Below are 18,777 nucleotides of genomic sequence, written 5' to 3'. Positions count from 1 at the left end.
CTGTTTATTGTAGTTGTAATTTCTATTGTAACGGGTATAGAGTAAAATGAGTTATTTGAATATATTACAGTTAGAGAATATTGTGCAAGATATCCCAAGAGAAAATCAAATGCCATGTTTTGGCTACCCGTAGATGTTGTGACAAAGTACCACGGAAACCATGCTTTTAATAATACAGCAGTAGATGTTAGCTGACTCTTTCAGTTTGTTGAATGCTTATAGAGGGATGCAGCAAAGATACCTGCTAATGGAAAAAATGCAGAAAAAGAGACATAAATGAATCCAACATATTAGGCTACAGACAAAACAGCTTGTAAGAGAAAGCGGAACCATAGCAACAAAGTACTTTAAAAATTTAGGGTGTAGTGAACATTTTGTACTGGACACTGCAGCCTGGGACCCTTTGTCTGAAAATGCTTCCTTAACATCCAACTTTTCCTACACTTGAAGCCTATGATTATTTTCCACTAACAAGGTTAAGTGCTCAGTTATAGAAATCTTTGTGTCAATCATACTTCATCTAGTAAGATGAGTTTGGACATCAATTTACTAATTGTCATCTACGTTAGCAGCTTGTATAATACAAAGGTTCAGGGTTTTGTGTGTTGCAGGCTGGTATGATTCTAGCACCAAACATCTAATTGTTTGTTTACTAGCAATGATGCTTTCACCAGTTGCTGGTCCTACAGAGGCAAGTATAACTATACTTAATGTGAAACAAATTTCTGTATCTCTGATTGTATCTCTATAGAATATTCTTCTAATATTCTATTCTATTCTATTCTATTCTATTCTATTCTATTCTATTCTATTCTATTCTATTCTATTCTATTCTATTCTAGAGATTCTATTCTAGAGATTCTATTCTATTCTAGAGATTCTGTATCTCTATTGTTGTAGCATTGCTATTATAAACTTGTGCATGCACAAAGAACAAGTTGGTTGAGGACCTCAGAGAAAATGTGCTTTCTTTCCACGGACAGTACCTTATGCCCATTGTGCATGTGAGGTGCTCTCGATAGTACCCCAGAGGAGTTACGCCTTAGGTCCAGGCAAATACTCCAGGAAAATAATTCAACCTAAAAATCTACACATTTGCATCTAAAAAGAAACCATCTGATGCAGTCGATTGGCAAGGCTGAGGTACCCAACATTACAGCAAAACTGGGCTTTAAAGCAGTTTTCTTAAACTAAAATATTACTTAAACCTAATAGTAGGAAGAAAAAATACTTAACACTAAAATAATCATCTATGCTCAGATAAGTTTTTTACTTTATATCTCAAGCAAAGGAGAGCAGAGATCTTTGCAATGATCTGTTTTAAATATCCAGAAGACTTTGCTGTGGCATGGGAAAATCCTTTTATGTTTTCAGCCTGTTATTTCCAAATACTGTTCTTCCAAATTTTCAGCCATACAAGTATAATCTTCCTTATACTCTGTTAATGTATACTAGCAGCTCAAAACACATTTTTAATAAGCCCATTGAAGTGCTTGTCTGCAGTTTTGTCTTCCTACTTCTGTCTTCCTACATGCTTGTCAAGCAGTCCTCTACTAATCAATATTCAGAAACATTCTAATAATCTCTTCACGTATTGTGTTATTAAACTGTAAAGAACTGTTCTTCATCATTCATGGAGTTGTTAGATGGTGTGAGAAGATGTGAACTAAGTTTAACTAGAGTTTCATATGAATCTCTACAAATCAAAATTGCCATGTTTCAAAATGATCAATATACACTTGGTACCCCATGCAAAAATGTCATACAACTCTGGTAATAACTTTTCATAGACCCAACATTGGGTTCCAAAAGCCTTCATATTCATAGCACTTTTTTTCCCCCACATAATAATGCCTGATAATATCATAGTTCTTTGCATTTCTGAATTTTATCATTTTTTTGTTTGTTTTGTTGTTTGTTTGTTTTTTTGTTTGTTTCCCCCAGATAATAAATCACTTGAAAACTCAGTAAAATTATGATTACTATAAAAAGCAACACTAAATTTTAGCAAATGGGTCCAATCTCGATTTTCCAATCTTTGTACTTAGCCAGTCATGATGATCATCACCTGTTCCTTTTATTTAGTTCATCACAATATATGGCACTATAAAATTCATTTGATTGAAATTGGATGATATAAAGGGCACAAAAAAGGTGACATATATGCTAAATTTAAAATAGAGGAATGGTTACAATATCTCATTCAGTTTTGGCTTTTAGGTGGTTAACAACATTTCATTTGATATTAATACAGTATCTCCTTCCTAATGTAGATTTTCCAGGAAAGAGCATAATTGCACAGAAATGCTCCAGAAAATCATTTGCACTTGCTATGCAAAAACGAAGGCCATGAGTGAGCGACTTGTTTAATAAAAATGAAGATTTGTTCCAGCTTTTAAGTAGATGCACATGGTAGATAAATGCTTTTCACTTTGGCCATTATCCAGAGAATATCAGAGCTGATAAAATACACAGTGAATTTATTATTAGCTGCCAGAACAACATACTCAAAGACACTGGTCTGCCTACAAGCATCCACTGCACCATTGCCAGCACTTGAAGGAGCCCCAGGACTAGGTGAATCACTCTGTGGTCCAAAGTACCTTTATTGCCACCCTTGCTGTATTACTATCCCCTTGAACTCTCACTGAATTTGACATTTGGCTTACAACTACAAAATTCCTTTGGATAATTTCATCCAGAATCACAGCTGGACTCCTTCTTGAGTTTGCATTTATAATGAGAATAATGTACTTGGGCCCGCAAGTGTGAATAACACTGCTTCCTTTAGGAGAAGTATCCTAATATATATGGTTGACTAGGGAGTCTGCTGCTGTCCTTCCTCTTCTGTCAAATGACACAGTAATATAGCAAAACAATACAAGGAATTGGCTATAAGGAGTAAGTTTCAGAGTTGGAAGCCTGAGCTTTGCCCTCTGTTTTTTCAGAAATAAGTATTCTACCATGATTAAATACTATGATAATAATAGTAGTAAATGACAAAATAACAAGTAAATCATTTAAAATACCAAATTAAAAAAAAATAAATAAAAATCAATAGGAGTTCCTTTAGACCTACTCTTATAAAGAAGTCTTTAAGCACTTCAGAATAAACACACTTTGGAATAAATATTTACAATATCACGAATCAAATGACCTAGCAGGTAAGATACATGTACAAGCACTGGAAGGCTTTAGAAGACCAACACCGCCCACCCAAAAAATAAAAAAATAATAGTCAGAGATTAAAAAATAGCAGGGACAGATACCTGTTGTTGCCAGGTTAAATCATAGGGTGAAACACTGTGCCCCATCTCACTTTGCAGAAATATTATGATACAACAACAACAAAACAGGCATAACAAGAATGGAGAAAATAGTCCTTGTTTTCTTCAAAACATGTCCTGGCATTATAAAAATGTTCCAACAAAATGATCAGAATGATCCCCTTCTGACTTTAAAATAAATTAATCTAGATAGAGGTGGGGAGAGGGCTTTTTAGCATATACAAGTGTAAGTGAACAATGACATCAGAAATAAACCTTAGGCTGTGAAATTTTAATGTCACATCAAAACTCCACTTAGTCTAAAAGAGCTTAGGGTTAATTCACTGAGCGTATCTCACTTGTAGTCAAGCCTTATCAGCTGACCAGTGCAATCTTTTTGATTTTTCCTTTCTCCTATTCCTGTTTTATCCTTAATTTATGCTGAGAGTAGCCCTTTTGTCTTCATTCAAGTAAAAATCCCACTCATATTGAAACTCTTGTAGAAAAGCCTATATTTATGAACTACTTACCTCAATTTTGAGATGAAAGATGTTTAAATTAGCTTTAGATAAACATTCCAAAACACATTCTGAGTTAGTAAGTCTGTATAGCTCCACTGACTTCAGTGAAGTAATGTCTCTTTAAGCCTGCTAAGGATCTGAACTACAGGTTTCTGGAAATTTGTGATATTTATCCCTGAGTGTTTGAACCTTATCTCAGACTATTAATTGTCCATACTTTACACAATATCTTTTAAAAGCAGATTTTACTGAGGGTTTACAATAAATGAGGACATATCTTCAACATCTTATTTGAAGTAACTGATAAAAAAAATATATTTCAAACTATTCCAGTGCTTTGCACAATGTTAAAACCCATGATGTTTAGTCCTTGCTCCGAGCAAACTTCAAGCAAATTCATGGCTTTCAACAAATAAATGTAAAATGTAAACTACTTACTTTCCAGGGGATTGCAACACACAAGACTATGGGACATTTTTAGATGAAAGGCAGTTTGGAACAAAAAGTTGTCATAAGCTTGTCACTGTCACAGCCTTTACTAGCATTTGCTCAAGTTCTCATTCAGCATAAGAAAGCATGCTATTTCCATAAATAAGGTGATTCACATGATTGTTGTTTTTCCCTCTAAATTCCTTGTTTGTAAGCGTATTGAGCTACAACCTATCCCATGCTAATGAAGTGCCACAAAAACACTTTCTACACTGTCAGTTTCTTGTTTCTCACATTGATCCAGTGTAAAGGCAACTGAATGCTCATAAAAACCTGAACAATAATCGTCAACAACCAACGTTAAAAAATAAATAAAAAGGATTGCTTGGAAGCACAGGTTTGAAACAGAACATTTGGATACAGATTTTGACTCGGTGTGCCAACTCAAGACTCGGAAACTTTCAAAGTTTTTTTTCAGGCAGAGGACTATTGCAAGCAGAAGTACCATGTATTTTACAATCCAAGGTGCTAGTGGTCTACAGGGGGTACATTATTAGCAAAAGCTCAAGGCTATATTCTGCCCTCGATCTGCATGAAGAACCAGCATTCATGTCAAGTACATACACAGACCTCAGGCAGTTTATGGCCAGTAGTTAGGAATGACATGCTAAACTTTTCCTGAATGTAATGTCAAACACACTGCAGTAGTATTGATTAACCTAATTTTTCTGTGCTTTTCACTCTTGCTGTGGTGATAAACTGCACTATTACAAGCTGACACAAAGCCTGAAACTGCATTTAGAGTAATGAATGCCTTTTCACGACACAAAGGGGGCAAACCGAAGAAGTATTTAGCCTGAATTAGTAGCAAGTACAGGAAATAGGAAAGTAATGTGTTTCTCCTAAACTGCTTTTCTTCTGATGAAAAATGGTTCTTTATTTTTTTCCTTCTTTTCCTACTCTTTTTTTCTTTTCCTGACAGAATTGAAATTGTACCAGAATCAGTGGTTCTATAGTGTTTCACACCATTCAAGATCACATATGTGAGGGTGACCACTGTCAGCTGTTGCCAAGTGTATTGGGTCTTGCTGGGATGTTAACTTTACCTGCAGCAGCCCATACAGTGCTGTACTCTGCACTTGTAGCTAGAACAGTACTGTAGCTAGAATAGCACTGTAGCTATCACACCACTGTTGTGTCTGCTGCTGAGCAGTGCTGGCACAGCATCAGGACTCTCTCTAACCCTCCTAGGGGTGAGCAAAAAAGTGAGAACAGAAACATCACCAGGGCAGATGACCTAAACCAACCAAAGGGATATTCCATACCATATGATGTCACACTGAGCAATAAAAGGTGGAAAAAGAAAGAAGAGCAGAGGGGTGGGCTCTAGTTGTGAAAACGTTGGTCCTCCTCCCGAACACCAGCTATGTGCATTGAGGCCCTGCTTCAAGGACATGGTCAAGCATCGCTCATTTGTGGGAAGTAGAGAGTAATTTCTTTCCTCTGCACTTCCACATAGCCTTTTTGTGTACGTGTGTGTGTGTTGTTTTTTTTTTTTTCCCTTTCCCCCACCCTTTTCCCCTTTCCTTTTATTTTCCCTTTAGTTGAATTGTTTAATTAATAATAATATATCCTTAATAACTATTTATTTTTTTCCTTTAAGTAAATTATCCTTATCTCAACCCGTGAGTTGTTCTTTCCTTTATTTCTTCCCCTCATCATCTAAAGAGGAGGAGTGAGAGAGCGGTTGATGTGTTTAGCTGCCTAGCACAGTAAAACCACCACACCAAGAAATGTCCAAAAAAAGTTATTCCCCTCTGCTTCTCTCCTTCTGCCCTCAGAAAAGATTAACAACAAAAAAAGATAACTCAGTGTATGTTTAACGTAGTAAAAGCAAACACATTGTAAAATACAACTAGCATATGAAGAGAAACTCTACAATTCCAAAATGAAATGTTGCTAATCTCTTTCAGGACTAAGTCTTCATGCTCTAAGAACTGGAACCCACAAAGGAGATCTTCCTCTTTGCAACTTTTTCCTTCATTTCAATAAGACAGTCTATTTCCAGTTTAGTAATCCACAACACTTAATGAGAATCCTCAGAAATGTTGCATTGTGTGACCTGGTATATAATGAGTGATAAGGGAAATATTACTAACTGATTTATTATTTAATGGCACATAGGATGCAGGTCAGCTACTCAGACTAAAGGACACTACAGAAATACAGGAAGAGAAAATACAGGAGGAGGTGTTCATAAATAATATATTACTTAGACAGTGGATAGATTGGCCATTTAAAAATATATATTTTCAGGATTTCCAAGATAATATAATATTTTATAATTTAAAAAATCAAAATTTTTAAGGTCTCTTTTCAATTAGTTTTTCAGTTGAACTACATGTATTTCAGAAGATTTGTATCAGTTTACACATTAAGTACTGAGACTGAAATTTTGAAAATAAATATTTACTCCTTTAAAAATACAAAGACTATCAGGATTTTATTTTTTTTATAGAAGTGAAAAGACAGCAGTAGGGCAATCAGGTAACATCTCATTGATTATCATCATGACTGTGTAATAGGATGATTTAGAACACACACACAAAAAATAAATCTTTTTAGATCAAATGTTGCTCTAAAATGTCTCCTAAAAATTTGTCTTGAAGCTTAGGAGGGTGTAGTTTGCTGTCTTTGACATCTGTAGCTGACCAGTTCTTTAAGGGGGAGGGAGCATACAGACAGAAAGATGAGTAGTAGATGTACCCTATCATCAGCTTTTGGTCCATTAACCAGCTCTAAGCAGATGAAACCTGCTTTGTGAATATTAATTAAACTGGCCACATTTCTTAGTAGGAAAGTTTAGGATTAAAAAGGATTAGCATATGTCATTCAATAATTTCAAAGCCGTCACTAGTCTTCATTTCTTCATTTTATGTTTTTAATGGAGTATGGTGTGTCTTAGAGAATAACGTTTGTTCAACATGTTTAACCTCCAATTGGTACTTGAAATTATTAAATCCCCATTAAGTTTATTTTATAATTTGTCATCTAAATGATAATTTATATCTTTCCTTTATGCCTCTTTAGTTTTAAATTATGAACATTAATTGAGCAGCCTGAGAACGGCAGCAGAACTCTGTAGTTAACCTTATCACATGAGCAGCTGAATGCTATTCTGAAAGGCTTGTAGGACTAAGTTCAACCTTTGGTTAACCCTTCTAAATTTCTCTCACCAGATCCAAAGAATTAAAAGACCCAAAGCCTTTTTTTTTTTTTTTTTTTTTTTTCCCTATGCAGTTCCCCAAATCCTGACAAAGTGAGTTTGTTCCGTTTAGTATATTTCCTCAGGGGCTTTGTCAGTTTAGTTTTATTTAAAGCCGCTGTATTTCATGAGATACTTAACACTATGCAAAAGGTGCTGCACTTCATATAAAAAAGTAATTTAATCAACCTGCATTTAAATTTTCCTGTAAATCTGTAGGCACATTAGTGAACCTACACTTTTTCTTAAGTACAGCTGAATTTTGATTTAATGCCACCTAAACCAAATGTTAAAGAGCAGAAAGAAGCATATGGTAAGAAGTGTAAGAATAATTTTGGAACATTTTCTTCATGGTCTTATTGCACAAACCAAACCAAACCAATGTTGTCTAAGAATTCCTTTATGTCTAATTTACAGCTTAACTTGTTCTCTCTACAAGCAGTTACACCATATTCTTATGCACTTCTTTAATATTGTCATGGCTGCAGAATCTAGCCCATTGTTTTAAGATTTTTTTTTTTTTTAATGCTTAAGCAGTAATTTTAAATTCAATCCCATCTCCCCCCAAAAGCCTGCTATTCTTTGCAGTTCAGCTTTCTAAAGAAAATTGATGATTAAATTAAAAGAATAAATTGAGTTTTAACCATTAAAAATGATTCAAATTATTCTTAATTTAAGATCTTGCATTGAGGAGGAGATTGTTTCAGCCTCAGAGTTAAGCATTCATGCTCAGTGGAGCCAGAATTTCCAATCCCAGCTATTTCACCTAAGTCCTTTGCATTTCTAAAGCAAGGAAAAATGAGCTTTACTGGAGAACTGTGAAACAAAAACACAAGCCAAACACCTTCGGGCCAAAACCTGAAAGTTTTTCATTCAAATATGCATCTCAGTGTTTGGTCTGTCTGTGTCCCTGCAGGGTTTTGTATGTCTAATGCATCTCTAAGATGCATCTGTAAAAGTTGAGCTTTAGTTGTTTTTTTCCTGCTTGCAAAGATTCCCTGACACTGAAGCAATATTACTTTTGCCTCACACATTCAAACAAAATGTTTCCTTTCCCTAAAGCTCTGTTGTATTGGGTTAATGCTGTTGCTGTACCATTATCTCACAAGTAGTTGATTGGAAAATATTTTTCTAATGATGGAATGATTGAAGTGGGATCTCAGAAGACACATCAAGGACTATATGTATAGGAATATCTAAGCTTCAGTTATGAATATAGGAAGATATGTTTTTTAAACTATCAGACACTATACATTTCCTAATGCTTCTAAACATAACAAACTTGTCCGATCTTCTGTGTATGCATGCCTGTCAGTGTGTGGGAGCAAAGTGCGAAAATCAGTCTGCCTAAGCCAATGGGCTTCTCTCTTAGAGATTTAAGACAAGAAAAAAAACCTCTGTCTTCTCATAAGCATTCAGACAGAAGGCTTCAAGGCAAGGTCAGGCCTGCAAATCTTAAAAGTATTAGTTTTATAAATGTACTCATTTAAAAAATAATCTTTAATCTGAGTGGGGGGCAATGTAGCACTTCCATAGCTATCATTATCTTGATGGAGGGAAATGAATGTGATTTTATTTGCTACCCAGATTTATGCAAAATGTTTAAAATTAATTTCAAAACTGGCTTCAGACTTCTCCTCAAATTGAAGATGAGGCCTGCACACTTACATCAAGGACTACTAACACAAGCTGTCTGTGGAGAACATCATACAGAGGGCATAGTTCCTGGCTAGATACGACGACTTTTGGAGCAATGTTAACTAAGCCATGTTTCCAGGTGGAGAACACTAGGGCTTCTCAACAACATAGGAAAAATGGAGGTTTATACAAAATATGAGAACAAAGTAATTCAGTTTAACTGAGTTATGCAAACAATACTTTCTTCTCTGAGCTATCTAGTCTCAGCAGTTAACTATATGCAACTACCTTAAGGAACTATTTCGCTTATGCTCTATTTCAACCCTCCCCAGTTATATTGCATTGATACAGCAGGATAATGGATATAACCATTAGTAGTCCCATGGTCTGAATTAAACCAGTGGAATCAAATGAATCTATCAAAATTTGAAAAAATAATAATAATGCTGTTAATAGGTCTATGATTAGAATTTGTCCAGTTTCTTAAAATGGATAGAAAATTTCTGAATTATGTTGGCAACTAAAATATAAGGTGTAGCTTTGTGTATTTAGGTCACTAGGGCTTGGAAAATTCTTTCAAAGAACACAGAACAAATTTAGAATTCAAGCCTTTTCATAATGGTTATGTGTGTTTAATTGTGTATGTATACAAGACTAAAAATAGTAAATGCAACATTTCTTCTTACGTGTTGCATTGCTAGTGAATCTCGAAATCCTTATATCTGTAAATGATCATCATTTATTCATTTGGATGATACTTCTTTTCCAGCATAGTACTATGTCCCATTATGTACATTAAAAAAAAATTAAAAAATGCTTCAGACAGAGAAAAAGCAAGATGGACAAAAAAAAGTATGCAGTAAGAGCAACAGCAATAACTAAAGATAGACAAATTGGTTTAGATAGAACAAAAATGATCTTGCATTTACTCTGAAAATCATAGTGAGCAGAATCTGAACATTTTGCATTTTAGAGGTTGCTGCACTAACTTTATTTCAACCACTGTTTTCAATTTTCACCGGCTATTAATTCTTTGTTCTGGGCAGGATCTGAAATTAAATGATAAAAGACCGTATACCTATATAGCATTTTAAATCCAATGGCCTAAAAAGCACTTCACCAAAGCAGTCACTATAATTATCCTTTCCTTGCCAGTTAGAAGACAGAGACTTCTAGCATTAGAAAACATGCACATTTCCTGATAATTTCATCTGACCATTACTTCCTAAAGGGACATATAGGCTGAATAAGGATTTACATATTCCAATGCCTGCAGAAACAACATTTTGGTAACTTGGAGGTGTATATAACAGATAAAAAATCATGAGGGAAAAAATATTGAAAAAACACTTTTCAAAGACCAGATTACCAAATTAACTGCTCAGAACATTCAAGCACTCTTTGAAGATACATTGGCGTCAACAAATAACAGATAACCTTTTTCGTATAGTGCCTGATTACATGAAAATAATTTTTTATGCATACATTTATCTTACCATGGATTTATGTGCTTTGTTTCCTTTGAATTCTTCTGTCACTGCTTGAAACCTACCATAATTCCATCCACTGTATAAAAGGCTGTTCTCTTTAAAACAGGAAAATACCAGTAAGGAAGCTTTCTCTCCTTTTTATTCTTATAGCTAAATTTTGAAGAAAAAACATAGACAGTTTCATATAGACCAAGTAAAATTTATTGCCACTTTTAATAGCCTAGCAACCTTCCTTTACTTTGGGGCAAATGTATTACAGAAGGCAAATAATTTTAAAAATACATAAAAATAGCAGATAAGTTCATGACTGATTATTAGGATGTATATATATATTGGGTTTATGTGGAAAGATGTTGGTAGCAGGGACCTGCAGTAGTGGCCTATGTGAGAAAAGTCTAGAAGTTGTTAGATAAGGGTCAGTTTCAGCTGGCTCCAAATGGACCTGCCACTGGCCAGGGTCAAGCCAATAAGCAATGTTTGTGCCCTCCGTGAGAGCACATTTAAGAAAGGGAAGGACAGAAAGGAAAAAAAAAAAAAAAAAAAAAAAAAAGGCAAAAAAAAAGCACAACAGTAGCTGGGAGAGAGGAGTGAGTAACAGGCCTGCAGACACCAAGGTCAGAACAGAAAGAGGGCAGGAGGTGCTCCGGTGCTCCAGGCACAGAACAGAAGTTCCCCTGCGGCCTGTGGAGAGGCCCCTGGTGGAGCAGGCTCTCCCGCTGCAGCCCATGGGTCTCACATGGAGCAGATCACCACGCTGCAGCCTGTGGAGAAGCCCCTCGTAGAGCAGGTGGACGTGGCCTGGAGGAGGCTGCGGCCCATGGAGAGCCCTCACAGGAGCAGGCCCCAGACCAGAGCTGCAGCCCATGGAGAGGAGCCCATGCAGAAGCAGGTGATCTGGGGGAGCTGCCATCCACAGGGGACCAGTGAAAGTATAATACTGAGCAGATATGGTAGTGAGGCATGTCTGTGCCCACTCCTGTTCCAAGATAATATTATTTTCTTCTCAGAGGGCCTCTCAGCAGCAAGTTGGGAAGGGCGTAAATGGGCCACACCATGGTGACCACTTGCTACGAGGCAGCTCCAGAGTGAGCAGTGTGGGGCACTGGAGATCAGCTGCTGCAGGGGACAGTGCCTTCACACCACAGAGACACAGGCAGAGGGGGCTGTAGGCAGGGCCCCCACAAGGCGCACACCAGTCAGATCCCCAGTGGATTCAAGGATGCCGTGTTGGTGCTTTCCACAGCCACACAGCACAGAATAGGGCTGGTGCTCCGGACACAGCAGTACCTGGACCCTGGGAGCCCTAGGGAAGACACCACTGCCCAAGCCCAGGGCTATGGGTCAGGCTGGGCCTCTCCTGTGCGGTCTGCTCTGATTGAAGTCCTGAGTCACAGGGAGAGGAGAATGGGGTGCGCACTAGCAGGCGAAGGAGAGATTAAGAGAGTCTTTGTGATATACACAGAGAGGAGAGGCTGAGCCATATAAAGCAAGGGAGGAGGTACACTGCTGTCTGTAGTCACATGGGTAGCAGAGGGCAGCTGGCATGATGAAGGCTGGAAGCTGTTGACTCCTGGCAGCAGGAGGAAGGTTCATGATTCATCCTCATACCCATCACCACGGGACAGCCTTAGTGCTGGGCACTAGGGAGAACAAGCAAGACCAGATGGGGATTCAACAGGACCGTATGAGGAACCTAATGTCCACATGGAGGGGAAAAGTTGAATGATAGTTTCAGGATACTCCCTTCACTAGGGAATGGTGGCAGCAATCTGTTGATCTGACCTGGTGCCTCAGGATGTTTGTTGCTCACCAGAGTCCAGCAACTGGGATATTGCACGGAGACCATGCAGTTTTTCTAGGTCCTCTGATTGTTACCCTTTGCTGCTCTTCTGCGTGGACACTACCAATAATGCTAGGAGTCCCCAGAGAATGTTAAGAGTGACTTCCAGGCCCATGGGATGATGGTGGAAGGCAGGGGAGCCCAGGTGGTGTCTCCTCAGTCCTTCCAGCAAGGGGAAAAGGCTCAGGCAGAAGTAGACACATCCAGCATTTTAACACCTGGCTGCAAGCTTGGTGTCTCTGTGACAATAGGAGAAAGCATAAGAATTGCATTCAAGATCTCTCAGATCTCTTTTACCTTTGAGTTACTTGGCTTCCTCATTTTTCTTTCCTTCACCCTTTTTAAAGAGAACTTATTCCTCATTTTTGCTTTTGAATGAAAGGATTAGTCGCATATCTCCTGGAGATTACATAGCATTATCAATCTTGAACAAAGCTGGTGCCATCTGACAGATAAGATTTACACGTTTACAAGAATTTAAGCCATGCATCTCTCTTAGGTGCATTCTGTTAGCCAGTAAGGGCCTGTAATTAACATTTAGTCTTCTGTGAACCACTACCTGTCTATATCTGTTTTGCTTGGAGAACTGAAGTGTTTAACTCTGCCTTGTGATAATCTCTGCTGTGCAGAAAAATTGAATTTCAGCCTGTATTATTAAAGGTTTCTAGGATCCATGTAAACTCCAAGTATGTAACAGAAGCTTCAGTACAAATTTTCCAGCCACAAAGACTTCAAGGACTGCATTTTACAGCTACATGTGCGTGAGGAATGTGGCTACATAAATACTATGAGATGTGGTAAGATAAGGTATGCATTTAGATCGTATGAGCATTTTTCAAGCACTGGATTTAGTATCTTACTACAAGAATAGATTGCCTTTTAGGGAAAGTAGGATGTTACTGAGTATCTGTACATCCTAGTTTAGTTTATCATAATGGCAGATTTTATACAGGATTCAAATTATTCTAATCTACAAATCTAAACAAAACCATTGTCTTACAATCAGCTCTCAGAAGCACTTCTGTAGTGAGCTAGGTGTTTCATATAATCCAAATTCGTCTTTCTACAAGTCATGATGCCTTTTTTTGTATCACGAATTTTTCCTGTTCAGATTGCCTTCTAAAGCTCACGAATCTCCTTATTCATGTCAAAAAAACAAAAAAAACAAAAAAAACAAAAAAAACAAACTAACCAAAACAAAACAAACAAACAAAAAACTTATATATACATGTATTATTCTGGGGCTTCCTCCATTTGTATGCCCCTGGTCAAGCATTATTGAGTTCCTGACTTTTTTTCTGTCTTTGTCTCTTTGGTAATTTTCTGATGTTCCAGCTTCCATGCTGGCAGGCAAGAAAAACAAAATCAAAACTGGTTCACCCAGATGCAACGTTGGCTGTTCAAAGAATAGTATCTGAACATCATGCTGTATTTACATTTCTATTATCAGTAGTCTTACAATACATGAAAGAGTGGATGTTCCAGTACATTTCACGAGGAAGTAATTTTCGTAGTAACATCTTCATAGTTTCAGTAATACTTAGGGATATTGTTCTAATCACAGAACTGTACAATAAAGGACTGGAAGGGACCTTCAGATGTGAGGTAGTCAGGCATTCTGCTCCAAGTCAGGCTCAGCTACCTGCTGTATCTGAAAGTGTCTAGGATGAGGAGCTTAGGCTACCTATTTGGACAAATCTTGAAGCATCTAAGGTATACTTATAGTCAAACATATACTTAGCTTTTCATTAAAGCAATTAAATTACTAAAAGTAATCAAATATTTTGCATCAACTGTTAAAGATTCCATAAGCGTATCTCATTTATTTATTTATTTCAGAATGTCTGAAGAGCACCTTTGATTTGCACATTTTGTTAAAAATCTTGCAATGAATTTCATGAAGGTGTTTGGGGTCACTAATCTAATAAGTGAGTACGTATATTTGTGCCTTCATTTTTTAAAGTCATTTATCATAATTTATTTGCCCCAAAGGCAGTATCATTACCATCTCTCCCACAAACATGGTTCTTAAGTTATTCTAACACAAGTGATTCTAACATAAGATTCCAGAGCCATGAAGGCTCAGGAATCAGAAGCTAGGATCACAAGAAAACACATGTTCTCTAGGTATTTTATGTTAAACTTTCTGAATATTGTACACCAGAGACTGGTAGCTTTGAAGGTTATTAAAACTCTTTCCTTCAGTAAAACATAATATCTATGAACAGTAAAGCAGAATTCTGGAAATGTTCTGAGATTTCTAAAAGTACAGAAACAGAGGTGGGTCAGATAACCGTAGGTTTGGGCCACCTGGCAAAAAGATAGCTAATATGCTAGTATACTTTGTTTCTTTAGCTGTGTTGACTCTGGAGTTCCATGAAACATGTTATTTTTATTTAATCTATTCATAACTTTATAATGTGTTTAAATTAGGGAGCAGCTGTAAGAGTAACTCACAATACATACCGATGAGAAAATGATCAGTTGAGAGTTGAGAAATTTTGTATTCATAGACTCTACACCAGAGAAAAAGAAAATCTGCTGCTGATTATGCTGTCGTCCTTAAGATGCTAACTAGGATACACACTTTTTAAGACCAGAAGTTCAAGTTTTGACTTACAATCAAAAATTTCATATGCCTGCATCATGAGAATTATTGTAAATAATTCAGTTAGACCCTAAGGGGAAAATCAGGAGTATAAACATCTAGAAGTAGTGACCTGAAGATTCAGGAGTCCTGTAATCTGTTGAATATAATTTGTGGAAAGTGTCAGTCTTGTATTGGTCTTATCCTCTGGTATGTATTTCAATCTGTTACAGTATTTCATGTCTGCTTAATTCATATCTGCTTAACTGATCAGAAGTAGTATTCTGACAGTCTCTGTAATCATATCGTGTAATGTTGCTGACACTGAACCAGATGTATCTCAAATTCAGTGTTGTTGGCTTCTCTCGATATTGCTGCTAGGTTGTTCCAGACTTACAATTTAAAGTCATCCAATTTTCATTCTTATTATCATAATACCTCCTAGGCTTTTCTATCACTGCATTCACTACAAGGTACTTGACTACCTAATATACGGGTAGAGGAGTAGGTTAGGATACCCACGCTAAACTGACCAACACAGTCAGAGGTCCCTCTAAGTGTTTTGCATACAGCTTTACATCCAGCACATTGCTTATTTATATACATGTTTTGGGAAAGTATGGATAATACATAGCTAAGCAAATAACTAAAGGTAAGTCATTAAAAAATTTCACAAAATTTGTATGTTTTTGAATTGCTACAGGTTCCATTTATTTATTTTTATTATTATTTTTTTGACTTAAAATTATTCTGAGGTAATACTTGGACATAAATATGTTGAATAGTGTTGGTATGCCATATTGCACGTAGTTACCAAAGCTTTATATCTACATGTATCTGTAGATACATATGTCTTTGGTTCTTTTTTATGTGTGATGAGGCTATGCTAATAAAACACTAGCTATGCTGTCAGGAAACCACAGCTTGAAGGATGCTGAAGAAAAACATGGGAATTTAACTCCTCAAAAGTTCAAGTACAGGATAATTGCAGGGGTGTGAAAAGTGCAAGCAAAATCAGTGCTAGAGGTGCCAGGTCCCTTAACACAGATTATAAATGTTCATTTCCTGGTCATTAAGAAACTGGAACCTGAGAGCTGAGTAAAGCTTGTTTCAGGGATTAAAAAGAAATCTAAGAACAAGTATCACACATATGTGAAGCTTACCTTACACTGCAAATTTGGGTGTACTATCAAATTGTAAAATAGTGAGGAAAGAACACATTATGATAACAAATACGTAAAAGAGCCCCAAGCACAGCCAGAGTGAGGAGGAAGCATCAGCTTCAGTCATCCTCCCACAGAAGAACTTGAGGTCCTAAGAACTTATGGTAATTAAATGATCCTGCTTCTCTTCAAAGAACATTGATCCCCTGGTTTTAGGATTTAAGGGACAGAAGAAGGGCAGGCATATGCCAGAAAAGAAGTAAATACTGGAAAGTTTGGAACATCTGACAAAAATCTGTCTCAGCCTTCTCTGTACCTGCATTTTAAATAGTTGAAGACAGAAATGAAAACTCCCCTAAGCCTTCTCTTCCCACAGTTGAACAAGTCCATTTCCATAAACCTTGTACATCCAAACAATACTTTGGACTAAGTGTCTTACAATTGTAGAATCATGGAATATCACAAGTTGGAAGAGACCCATAAGGATCACCAAGTCCAACTTATGGCTTCACAGAGTTCTGCCTAAAACTTAAACTGTATGTCACAGAATCACAAAATCACAGGATCATCTAAGTTGGAAGAGACCTCCAAGTTCCTGTCACCAGGCACGTGGGAGAATAGACCAAGCCCCACCTCGCTACAGCCTCCTTTAATGTACTTATAAAGAGCGATAAGGTTGCCCCTGAGCCTCCTTTTCTCCAGGCTGAACAAGCCCAGCTCCCTCAGCCGCTCCTCATAGGACTTGTTCTCCAGACCCCTCACCAGCTTCGTCATCCTTCTCTGCACTCTTTCGAGCACCTCGATGTCCTTCTTGTAGCGAGGGGCCCAAAACTGAACACAGTACTCAAGGTGCGGCCTCACCAGAGCCGAGTACAGGGGAACAATCACTTCCCTAGCCCTGCTGGCCACACTGCTTCTTATGCAAGCCAGGATGCCGTTGGCCTTCTTGGCCACCTGAGCACACTGCTGGCTCATATTCAGCCGACTATCCACCAGTATTCCCAGGTCCTTCTGTGTCAGGCAGCTTTCCAACCACTCATCCCCCAGCCTGTAGCTCTGCTTGGGGTTATTGCGCCCCAAGTGCAGGACCTGGCACTTGGCCTTGTTGAACTTCATACAGTTGACCTCAGCCCATCGGTGCAGCTTATCCAGATCCTCCTGCAGAGCCTTCCTACCCTCAAGCAGATCGACACACGCACCTAACTTGGTGTCATCTGTGAACTTGCTGAGGGTGCTCTTGATCCCCTCATCTGGATCATCGATAAAGGTATTAAAGAGGACCGGCCCCAGCACCGAGCCCTGGGGAACGCCACTAGTGACCGGCCTCCAACTGGATTTGACTCCATTCACCACGACTCTTTGGGCCCGGCTATCCAGCCAGTTTTTGACCCAATGAAGTGTACGCCAGTCCAAGCCATGAGCAGCCAGTTTCTTGAGGAGAATGCTGTGGGAAACGGTGTCAAAAGCCCTGCTGAAGTCTAGGTAGACCACATCCACAGCCTTTCCCTCATCCACCAAGTGTGTCACTTTGTCATAGAAGGAGATCAGGTTCGTCAAGCAGGACCTGCCTTTCATAAACCCATGCTGACTGGGCCTGATCACCTGGTTGCCCTGCAAGTGCCATGTGATGACACTCAAGATAATCTGCTCCATAAGCTTCCCTGACACTGAGGTCAAACTGACAGGCCTATAGTTTCGTGGGTCTGCCCTCCGGCCCTTCTTGTAGATGGGCGTTTTGCTAGCCACCAGTTGACTAGGACCTCCCCTGATGGCCAGGACTGTGGAATTCAGTGAGCATTGTCTAAATACTTCTTGAACTCTGCTAGGCTTGGTGCTATGACCCCTTCCCTGAGGAGCCTGTTCTAGTGTCTGACCATCCTCTCAGTGTAGAAGCTTTTCCTTCTACACAATGTCTTCTATCAGCGAGTCTTAATAAGATTGTAATTGGATCATGAAGACCATTATTAGACTGGCAAAAGAAGTCAGCTTCACATTCTTTTGTAGGCCATAGTGTCTGGCCCCTAATACTTGAGTGCTTGCTGTAAATCCAGATGCACCAAATGGTGCATTGGCAAATAAATCTGTAATTTGCAATGCAGCGTATTTTCTACATCAGCTTATGGTAGGTGTCTAGTGTTCTGTGGAGTTAAGGGGGAAACTGAAAGAAAATAACTTCTCCTCAGCTGTATCAATAATTAGGGTGGAATCATGCTACAGAAAGCTGATTGTATCATTGTATGTTTTCTGACACACCAGCTTATTCATGCTCCAGGGCGAAGCACCTCCTCAGTACTGCCTGCCCAAGACTCTGTTTAAATAATACAAATGAGCCTCCTGTACCGTAGTGGTGATGAATAGCTCACCTTTTATCCATAGCTATAATATTTTGTCATCATTACCTGACTGACTTTTCCATTATACATTAATGATGGGCATAGCTAAAAAGGTTCAGATTTAATGTGCTGTTCCGAATCATCACATTTTTTTTTGAATTAACAATATTTTGAATTGCTGATCTCCTTGAGAACATTTTTTTTTGTTTAGAGGGAGCATAAGGCATCCTATTTCTCCTCTTGGG

General features: G+C 38.1%; 1 long non-coding RNA gene across 1 annotated transcript in view; it reads right to left on the bottom strand.

The window, feature by feature from the left end:
- Nucleotides 1-18,777, bottom strand: part of LOC140002587 (uncharacterized) — a 46,837-nt gene that overhangs the window by 2,352 nt on the left and 25,708 nt on the right. The window lies entirely within an intron of this gene.

The sequence above is a fragment of the Anas platyrhynchos genome, chromosome 5 (genome assembly GCF_047663525.1).
Source record: "Anas platyrhynchos isolate ZD024472 breed Pekin duck chromosome 5, IASCAAS_PekinDuck_T2T, whole genome shotgun sequence".
Lineage (NCBI taxonomy): Eukaryota > Metazoa > Chordata > Aves > Anseriformes > Anatidae > Anas > Anas platyrhynchos.
This window is presented reverse-complemented; position numbering and strand designations above follow the sequence as displayed.